This window comes from Saccopteryx bilineata, chromosome X, assembly GCF_036850765.1.
Source record: "Saccopteryx bilineata isolate mSacBil1 chromosome X, mSacBil1_pri_phased_curated, whole genome shotgun sequence".
Classification (NCBI taxonomy): domain Eukaryota; kingdom Metazoa; phylum Chordata; class Mammalia; order Chiroptera; family Emballonuridae; genus Saccopteryx; species Saccopteryx bilineata.
Genome location: NC_089502.1, coordinates 79,900,446 through 79,911,582, shown reverse-complemented (window position 1 = coordinate 79,911,582; position 11,137 = coordinate 79,900,446). Strand labels below are relative to the sequence as shown.

At 37.6% G+C, this 11,137-nt stretch overlaps 1 non-coding gene across 1 annotated transcript; it reads left to right on the top strand.

The window, feature by feature from the left end:
- Positions 1 to 1,123: 1,123 nt before the first annotated feature.
- Positions 1,124 to 1,199, top strand: TRNAT-AGU (transfer RNA threonine (anticodon AGU)). Its single transcript has one exon. It is a non-coding gene; the product is annotated as a tRNA-Thr (tRNA).
- Positions 1,200 to 11,137: the final 9,938 nt, after the last annotated feature.

The following is an 11,137-nucleotide window of genomic DNA, read 5'->3' as shown; positions in this document are numbered from 1 at the left end:
CAAGAACAAAACAAGGATTCTCACTCTCTCCACTCTTATTCAACATAGTTCTGAAATTTTTAGCCAGAGCAATCAGACAAGAGAAATAAAAGGCATCCATATAGGGAAAGAAGTAAAGGTATCAGTTTTTGTAGATGACATGATCCTGTCTATAGAAAACCCCAAAGACTCTACTGAATAAATATTAGAAACAATAAAACAATATAGTAAAGTTTCAGTATACAAAACCAATATACAAAAGTCTACAGCTTTCCTATATGAAACTTCAGAAAGTGAACTAAAAAGAAGAAATCCTGTTTACAATAGCAACAACAAAAAAAATAAAATACCTAAGAATAAACTTAACAAAGAATGTGAAGGCCCTATATACTGAAAACTACCAAGCATTAGAAATTGAAAAAGACACAATGAAATGGGAAAATATCCCATGTTCATGGATTGGGAAAATCAACATAATTAAAATAGCCATATTACCCAAAGCAATATACAAATGTAATGCAATCCCCATTAAAATCCCAATGTCATTTTTAAATAAATAGAACAAAAAAACCACCAGGTTTGTATAAAACCATAAAAAAAACCCTGAATAGCCAAAGCAATACTGAGAAAAAAGAATGAAGCTGAAGGTATCACACTAGCTGACTTCAAATTATACCTCAGAGCCATGATAATCAAAACAGCATGGTATTGGCAGAGAAACGAACATACAGACCAATGGAATAGAATTGAGAGCCTAAAAATAAAACCACATACATATGGACAAATTATCTTTGACAAAAGAGGCCAAAAAACACAAAATGGAGAAAAGAAAGCCTCTTCAATAAATGGTGCTGGGAAAATTGGAAAGCCCCATGCAAAAGAATGAAACTTGAATATAACTTGTCCCCCTGCATAAAAATTGATTCAAAATGAATCAAAGACCTAAATAAAAGATCTGAAACAATAAATTACATAGAAGAAAACATAGGTACTAAACTCATGGACCTTGGCCATAGAGAACAATTTATGAATTTGACCTCAAAGGCAAGGGAAGTAAAGGCAAAAATAAATTAGTGGGACTATATCAAACAAAATAGCTTTTGCACAGCAAAGAAACTGACAACAAAACAAATAAGCAACCTAGGCCCTGGCCGGTTGGCTCAGTGGTAGAGCGTCGGCCTAGTGTGCGGAGGACCCGGGTTCGATTCCCGGCCAGGGCACACAGGAGAAGCACCCATTTGCTTCTCCACCCCTCCGCCGCGCTTTCCTCTCTGTCTCTCTCTTCCCCTCCTGCAGCCAAGGCTCCATTGGAGCAGAGATGGCCCGGGCGCTGGGCATGGCTCTGTGGCCTCTGCCTCAGGCACTAGAGTGGCTCTGGTCGCAATATGGCGACGCCCAGGATGGGCAGAGCACCCCCCCCTGGGGGGCAGAGCACCGCCCCTGGTGGGCGGGCCGGGTGGATCCCGGTCGGGCGCATGCGGGAGTCTGTCTGACTGTCTCTCCCTGTTTCCAGCTTCAGAAAAATGAAAACAAACAAACAAACAAACAAAAACAAAAACAAAAACAAAAAAACCCCCCAAAAAAACCAAATAAGCAACCAACTAAATGGGAGATGATATTCAGGAATAACAGCTCTGATAACAGGTTAATATCCAAAATATATAAAGAACTCACAAAGCTCAGCAACAAACAAGCAAACAATCCAATTTAAAAATGAGAAGAGGACCTGAACAGACACTTCTCACAAAAACACATACAAATGGCCAACAGATATATGAAAAAATGCTCATCTTTACTAGCCTTACAATTGTACCAGAATAAGTGGGCTGTTGGTTTGGACTTAAAAATGTTTGTGCCATTTAGATTTTGCCTTCATTTTGGTAAAATGGGATTATTTTTATAATGGCTAAAACACCAAGGTCATTATAGGCATTTAACGTTCACCACATTGGTTATATTTTTTCCTCACTTGTACTTTATTTTTTCCTTCATTGTGAGTAAAGGAAGGCCTCAAAACAAAGAGGCCTATAAGAATGTGCCTGCTCAATCAGTTGTGCTTGCTTTTATACAAGTAGTCTCTTTTTCCTTTTTAAATAATGTGTAGCCCTGGTCTGGGTCTCAGTTGGTTGGAATATTATCCTGTTATCCCAAGGTTCTGAGTTTGATCCCTGGTCAGGACACATATAAGAATCAACCAATGAATACATAAATGTGTATAACAACAGATTGATGTTTCTCTCTCTTTTTCTTTCTCTCCCTTCTTCCCTTTCTCTAAAATTCATTTTTAAAAAACAAAAAAATTTTAAATGAAAATGTGTGTTTTCTCATATTTATTTTCTTCTTGGATATTTTATTTCTTCTCATTTGATATAAAAATAACACTTTACAAAATCTAATACTCTTTCATGATAAAAATGCTCAGTAAACTTAGACTAGGAGGGAATTTGATCAACATGATTTTAAAAACCTTATACATGACAAACCCACAGCTAACATCATACTCAATGCTCAAAGACTGAAAGTCTTCCCCAAAGATCAGGAAGAAAGAAAAAGATGCCCACTTCTTTTTATTAATTTAAATGGGGTGACATTGATAAATCAGGGTACATATGTTCAGAGAAAACATCACCAGGTTATTTTGACATTTGATTATGTTGCATGCCCATCACCCAAAGTCAAATTGTCTTCCGTCACCTTCTATCTGGTTTTCTTTGTGCTCTTCCCCTCCCCCTCCCCCTATGCTCTCCCTCTCCCTCCCTCCCCCCAGTAACCACCACACTCTGGTCCATGTTTCTGAGTCTCATTTTATGTCCACCTATGTATGGAATCATATAGTTCTTAGTTTTTTCTGATTTACTTATTTCACTCTATAATGTTATCAAGGTCCATCCATGTTGTTGTAAATGATCCGATGTCATCATTTCTTATGGCTGAGTAGTATTCCATAGTATATATGTACCACTTCTTTATCCAGTCATCTATTGAAGGGATTTTTGTTTTTTTCCATGTCTTGGCCACTGTGAACAATGCTGCAATGAATATGGGCTGCATGTGTCTTTACGTACCAATGTTTTTGCATTTTGGGGTTATATACCCAGTAGAGGGATTGCTGGGTCATATGGTAGCTTTGTAAAAATTTCTTGAGAAACCACCATACTTTCTTACATAATAGTTGTACTACTTTACATTCCCACCAACAGTGGATGAGGGTTCTGTTTTCTCCACAGCCTCTCCAACATTTATTACCTGTCTTGTTGATAATAGCTAATCTAACAGGTGTGAGGTGGTATCTCATTGTAGTTTTGATCTGCATTTTTCTAAAAGCTAATGAAGATGAGCATCTTTTCATATATCTGTTAGCCATTTGTATTTCTTCCTAGAAGAAGTGTCTGTTCATGTCCTCTTTCCATTTTTTTTTATTGGATTGTTTGTTTGTTTGTTGTTGAGTTTTATGAATTCTTTGTAAATTTTGGATATTAGGTCCTTATCTGAGCTATTTTTTGAAAATATCATCTCCCATTTAGTTGTCTGTTTTGCTGTCAGTTTCTCTTGCTGTGCAAAAGCTTCTTAGTCTGATGTGGTCCCATTCATTTATCTTTGCCTTCACTTCCCTTGCCTTTGGAGTGAAATTCATAAAGTGCTCTTTATAACCAAGGCCCATGAGTTTAGTACCTGTTTTCTTGTATGTAATTTATTGTTTCTGGTCTTATATTTAGGTCTTTGATTCATTTTGAATTAATTTTAGTAAAAGGGGACAAACTGTAGTTGAATTTCATTCTTTTGCATGTGGCTTTCCAGTTTTCCCAGCACCATTTGTTGAAGGGACTTTATTTTCTCCATTGTATGTTGTTGGCCTCTTTATCAAAAGTTATTTGACCATATATATGTGGTTTTATTTCTGGGCTTTCTATTCTGTTCCATTGGTCTGAGTGTCTATTTTTCTGCCAGTACCATGCTGTTTTGATTGTCATGGCTCTATTATATAATTTGAAGTCAGGTACTGTAATGCCCCCAGCTTCATTCTTCTTTCTTAGGATTGCTTTGGCCACTTGTGGTGCTTTGTGGTTCATACAAACCTGATAATTTTTTGCTCCATTTCTTTAAAAAATGACATTGGAATTTTGATGGTAATTGCATTAAATTTGCAGATTGCTTTGGGTAATATAGTCATTTTGACTATATTTATTCTTCCTATCCAGGAACAATGAATATTTTTCCATTTTATTGTATCTTTTTCGATTTCCCTTAACAATGCTTAGTAGTTTTCATTATATAGGTCCTTTACATTCTTTGTTATATTTATTCCTAGGTATTTTTTTTTTGATGCAACCATGAAGGGGATTGTTTTTTTTTTAGCTCGTTTTCTGATGTTTCATCATTGGCATATAGGAAGGCAATAGACTTTTGTATATTAATTTTGTATTCTGCGACCTTACTGTATTGGTTTATTGTTTCTAGTAGTCTTTTTGTGGAGTCTTTGGTGTTTTTGATGTATAGGATCATATCATCTGCAAATAGTGAAACCTTTACTTCATCTTTTCCAATATGAATGCCTTTTATTTCTTTTTCTTGTCTGATTGCTCTGGCTAGAACTTCCAGCATTACGTTGAATAAGAGTGAGAGAGTGGACAACTTTGTCTTGTTCTGATTTTAGGGGAAAAGTCCTCAGTTTTATGCCATTTAATATGATATTAGCTGATGGTTTATCACAAATGGCCTTTATTATGTTGAGATATTTTCCTTCTATACCCATTTTGTTGAGTGTTTTAAACATAAAATGGTGTTGTATTTTATTGAATGCCTTTTCTGCATCTATTGATAGGAACATATGGTTTTGTTCTTTGTTTTGTTGATATGGTGTATTACATTAACCATTTTACGTATGTTGAACCATCCTTGTAATTCTGGGATGAATCCCACTTGATCATAATGAATTATTTATTTAATGTGTTGTTGTATTCAATTTGCTAGTATTTTAGCATCTGTATTCATTAGAGATATTGGTCTGTAGTTTTCTTTTTTTGTGTTGTCCTTGCCAGGTTTCAGTATGAGGGCTATGTTGGCCTCATAAAATGTGTTTGGAAGTATTGCTTCTTCAATTTTTTGGAAGACATTGAGTAGAATAGAAACCAAGTCTTCTTTGAATGTTTGATAGAATTCACTAGTATAGCTGTCTGGTCCTGGACTTTTATTTTTGGGGAGGTTTTTAATAGTTTTTTCTATTTCCTCCCTGCTTATGGGTCTGTTTAGGCTTTCTGCTTCATCATGATTCAGTCTAGGAAGATTGTGTTCTAGGAAGTTATCCATTTTTTCTAGATTGTTAAATTTGGTGGCATATAGTTTTTCATAGTATTCTACAATAATTCTTTCTATATCTATGATGTCTGTGGTGATTTCTCCTCTTTCATTTTGGATTTTGTTTATCTGAGTCCTTTCTCTTTTTTCCTTAGTGAGTCTTGCCAAGGGCTTTTCAATTTTGTTGATCTTTTCAAAGAAACAGCTCTTTGTTTTATTAATTTTGTAAATAGTTTTTCTGTTCTCTATTGTTTATTTATGCTCTGATTTTTATTATTTTCTTTCTTCTGCTGGTTTTGGGTACCCTTTATTCTTCTTTTTCTAGCTCCTTAAGATGTGAAGTTAAGTGGTTTATCTGGGCTCTCTCTTGTTTGTGCATATAGGCCTGTATTGATATGAACTTCCCTCTTATTACTGCTTTTGCTGCATCCTAGAGATTCTGATATCTCATATTGTTATTTTCGTTTGTCTGCATGTAACTTTTTTTTTTTTTTTTTTTTTTTATTATTTATTTATTTTTTCATTTTTCTGAAGCTGGAAACAGGGAGAGACAGTCAGACAGACTCCCGCATGCGCCCGACCGGGATCCACCCGGCACGCCCACCAGGGGGCGACGCTCTGCCCACCAGGGGGCGATGCTCTGCCCATCCTGGGCGTCGCCATGTTGCGACCCTCCTGGGTGTCGCCATATTGCGACCAGAGCCACTCTAGCGCCTGGGGCAGAGGCCACAGAGCCATCCCCAGCGCCCGGGCCATCTTTTGCTCCAATGGAGCCTTGGCTGCGGGAGGGGAAGAGAGAGACAGAGAGGAAGGCGCGGCGGAGGGGTGGAGAAGCAAATGGGCGCTTCTCCTATGTGCCCTGGCCGGGAATCGAACCCGGGTCCTCCGCACGCTAGGCCGACGCTCTACCGCTGAGCCAACCGGCCAGGGCTGCATGTAACTTTTGATCTCTGCTTTTATTTCTTCTTTGACCCACTCATTTTTTAAAAATGTGTTGTTTATTTTCCACATTTTTATGAGTTTGTTTACCTCTTTTTTTGCAGTTGAATTCTAGTTTCAAGGCTTTATGATCAGAAAATATGCTTGGTACAACTTTGATTTTTCTGAATTTGCTGATGTTATTTTTGTGGCCCCACATATGGCCAATTCTTGAGAATGTTCCATGTACACTAGAGAAAAATGTATACTTTGGCTCTTTGGGATGAAATGTCCTATAGATGTTTATCATATCCAATTGTTCTAGTGTTTCATTTAAGGCCAATATTTCTATATTGATTTTCTGTTTAGATGAACAATCTAGAGCCATCAGCAGTGTACTGAGGTATCCAAGTATGATTGTATTTTTGTCGGTTTTTGTTTTTAGGTCAGTCAGTAGCTGTTTTGTGTGTTTTGGTGCTCCTTGGTTTTGTGCATATGTATTAAGAAGTGTTATGTCTTCTTGATTTAATGTCCCCTTAATCATTATGAAATGACTGTTTTTGCCTCTGATTACCTTTGTTGTCTTATAGTCAGCTTGGAGTATTGTTTTCCAACCTTTCACTTTGAATTTGTTTTTATCCTTGTAGCTTAGATGTGTTTCTTGTAGGAAGCATACAGTTGGATTTTCTTTTTTAATCCATTCTGCTACTCTGTGACTTTTTATTGGTGAGTTCAATCCATTCACATTTAATGTAATTATTGACACTTGAGGGTTTTTTATTGCCATTTTATATATTGCTTTCTGATAGTTTTGTATCTTGTTTGATTCTTCTCTTTTGTTTTTCTATCATTTGTTTTTGTTTGGTTTTAATCCATACTTCTTTCCTCTGTTGCTTCTTTTTTCAGTCCATGTGCTTCTGTGGTGGTTTTTTCAGGGGTGGTTACTATTAAGTAATGAAAATGGTACCTCTCATGTTCATTGTAGTATATTATCTCATGAGTGCTTCTGCACTCCATCCTCCTTTACTACTGTTAATCTTTGTCCTCTCCCCTTTTTTGTTTTTGTTGTCACAGATTAAGTTTGTTTTTATTGTTTTCTTGATGGCGGTTTTACTTGTGGTTTTGTTTTGTTTTTTTTCTTTGTATCTGGTTGGAAAACCCCCTTTAGTATTTCCTGAAGTGGGGGTTTTCTGGTGATAAATTCCCTCATCTTTTCTGTATCTGTATATGATTTTATTTCTCCTTTGTATTTGACAGATAGCTTTGATGGGTATAGTATTCTTGGCTGGAAGTTCCTCTCTTTCAGAACTTTAAATATTAGGTTCCACTCTCTTCTAGCTTGTAGAGTTTCTGCTGAGAAATATGATGATAATCCTTTATATGTTATATTCTTCTTTTCTCTGGCTGCCTTGAAAATTTTTTCTTTGTCGTTGGTTTATGCCAATTTCATTATGATATGCCTTGGAGTAGGTTTGTTAGGGTTAAGATAACTCGGTGTTCTGTTTGCTTCTTAAATTTGTGGCTTTATTTCTTTCCACAGGCTTGGGAAGTTCTCATCTATTATTTGTTTGAACATGTTCTCCATTCCATTTTCTCTCCCTTCTCTTTTGATATTCCTATTATTCTTATGTTGCTCTTTTTGATGGAGTCAGACAATTCTTGTAGGGCTTTCTCATTTTTTAAAATTTGTGAATCTCTCTCCTCTTCTCTCTGTAGTGCCTCTAGTTGCCTGTCTTCTATGTCACTAATTCTCTCCTCTTTCTGTCCTGTTCTTTTAGCTAAGCTTGTTATCTCATTTTTTAGTTCATGAGTTGAGTTTTTCATCTCTGTTTGATTTTGTTTTCATAGTTTCAATTTCCTTGGTGATGTATTCTTTCTGTTCATTGAATTGTTTTTTGAGCTCCCTAAATTGACTTTCTCTGCTTTCTTGAATCTCTGTGAGTATTTTAGGATTTCAATTTTAAATTCTCTGTCATTTAACTCCAAGGTTTCCAAGCTATTGAACTTTTTTTCTATAGATTTTCCCTCATTTATCTGAGCTACATTTCTGTCTTTTGTATCTATAATATTTGATATTTTTCCCTTAATGGCATTTGAGGGTAGTATTGTTAATAACCCTAATAATAGTTGGTAAAGACTAAAAATTAAAAAAAGAAAATATTAAAATTTTTTGAGAAAATACAGTGAAAATCTGAAAATTATATTGTGCTAAATGGAACAAACACTGCATAGAACCGAGGGCCTGAGTTGAAGAGAGGTGACAAAGAGGCAAACAACAAGGTAAGAACCCAGAAAATGCTACAAGAAAAAAATTTGGATCAAGAATAAAATATTTTTTTAATAAATGATGGTTGAATGAGAGATATAGTGAAAGCGAAAAGAAGAAAAAAAAAAAGCAAAAAGTACAGTGAAAATGCAAATTCTTTTGTATTAAGTGGAACATAAATTACATAGAATGGAGGGCCAGAGTTGGGGGGAATACTAATGAGATAAACAATGAAATAAAAAGCACACAAAGTGTCACAAAGAAAAAATTTGAATTCAAAATAAAATAATTTGTGAGTGAAAATCGAATGAGAGGAACAGTGAAAGAGAAAAGAAGAAACCAAAAAAGAGGGAGAAAGAAAGAGAAAATTAAAAAAATAATAAAATAAAATAAAATAAAAAAGAATGGAAAATGTAACACCTATGGGTAATGAAGTTCAAAATAAAAAGAAAAGAGGAAAACAGAAAGAGGATAAAAGGACAAAAGTGGAAGAAAAAGAAATACAAAAATGAAAAGAAAAAAAATAGAAAAAGTTATAAAGACTGGATTTTTTCTGGTTTTGAAAGGTTATCTTCTTCTCTTTTCTTCTTTCTCTTTTTGGCCAGTGGCACTGTACCCCAGGTTCTGCAGCTGTGGCATTCTTAGTTAGAGATTTGCAGTTGATGTCACTATGGTGATGACATAAACTAGGTCTCAGTCCCATTGGTAGGCAAGGCTTGTCAGCGTTTGCAGGCTCTGACAATGGGAGAGTCTGTTTTCCCAGCACCTCTCCCCCAGTCTCTCCTTCCTGAAGCAGCATCCTGGGGAACCCAGCTGTGAAGTTGCTGCTGCCATTACCTGGAGAGCAAGAGGCTCTAAGAGCTGCCAAAACCCTCCTCTATCCCCACTCAATGCAGGGTTCTGGGTAAGGCCTTGCCAGCTGGAGCCGCCAACGTAATCAGGCAGTGCTGGGAGCCTATTGCTCCTCAGGTGTGTTTCTGAGCCTCCATATATGTTTAGTATGCCTGAGCGTTTTGCGGGACTACTCTCCCTCGGCTTTTTGCACTTTGGCAGGAAGATACCCCAGTCACTGCCTGCAGGACAAGAGGTCTTAAAAGCTGCCAAGTTCCTCCTCCAGGTCCTTTTAAGGCACAGCTCTGGGTATAAAGGCTCTGTCGACCAGAGCCACCAGCTTAAGCAGGCAGGGGGCAAGCTGAAATCTGGTCAGTCTCCTTACTAGGGTTCTCTGAGTATGTCTAGTTAAATTTGCTCTTTACAGACTTCTCCATTATTGGGAAGCCTATAGCCCAGCTCACCAGCTTCTGCAGTGTTTTCTAGGGTCTGTTCCATAGGAATGTGTTTTTTACCCTGTATCGGCAGGCAGGAAGTTGCTTCAGCCACTGCCTGCTGAGCGAAAGGCCCTAAGATGTATCAAGTCCCTCCTTCGGGTTCTCTTTATTTGCAGACCTGGTAAAGAAGACCTTGTCAGCCAGAACTGCTGCCAACGTGAGCCAGTTGGGCAGTGAGCAGACTGCGGGTTCGGCTCCTTTCAGCAATCCGCAGGTCTGTTTTCCATAGGCTGTCTGCAAGTTGCCTGCGTGCCCCCCCTGGCCCTTTCCCCCGGAATTTGCTTTGTTAGCCTGTATGGCTGGTGAAGGTGCCCCACCTGGAGAGGACTGGGCATAGGGAAGCTGGCTTTCGGGCACTCCCTTCACGCTGTTTGTTCAAGGAGCAGGAACCACACAGAGACTCTGGCTTCAGCCCAGGCAGAAGGCCACTGCTGACAGTCTTCAACCCAGCCCCTCAGTCCTGGAACGCGGGTGCCTATGCCCGAGGTGCTAGGAGGAACCACTCATACACAGCCCACACTCACTGATCCAGAGACGGGGGTAAACAAGACAGCTGCTCGCCTACCTCTGCTGGGGTTTGCTGCTGGTGTTAGCTCCACGTGGGTTGAGCCATGGGCACACTCTCTCCTCAGCTTGAATGTCTCCACCCTAGCCCTCCCTTTCTCTCAGTTCCAAGGGAAAAATAGTTTCCTCGGGTCAGTGAGGGAAGCAGAATACTCCATTCTCCACCCTATTTCCTTCAAACTGGTCTAAATCAGTCACCTTTTTGCCCAATCGTACCTTTATTTGATGTATGTGTATTTCAGATGCTCCTGGGATTTTTTTTTCTGTCTCTAGTTGTTGGACTTGTTGAAATTTCAGGGAGAGGTATCGGGAGTCCCCTTCATGGCACCATTTCTCTGACATCACCCAAGATGCCCATAGTACTAGTCAGAGCAATTAGGAAAAAGAAATAAAAAGCATTTAAATTGGACAGAAAGAAGTAACACTATTCCTATTCATAGATATAATGTTATATCTCAGGAACCCTCAAAAATCCACAAAAAACTATTAGAGCTAATAAATCCCAAAAATTATAGGATACAAAATTAATGCACAAAATTCTTAGTACTTATATACAGCAACAATGAAAGTGTCAAAAAATGATATCAGGAAAATTATTCCATTATTTTTATTTTTATGAAATGTATTTATGTAATATCAATTAATAACATTATATAATTTCAGATAAAGAACTTTATATACAACTGTATACTTCATTGTGTGCCCACCACTCAAACCTTAGTCACCTTCCATGAACATGTATTTGATTCTCTTTACCCTCTTTAGCCTCTTCATCTTCCCCATACTT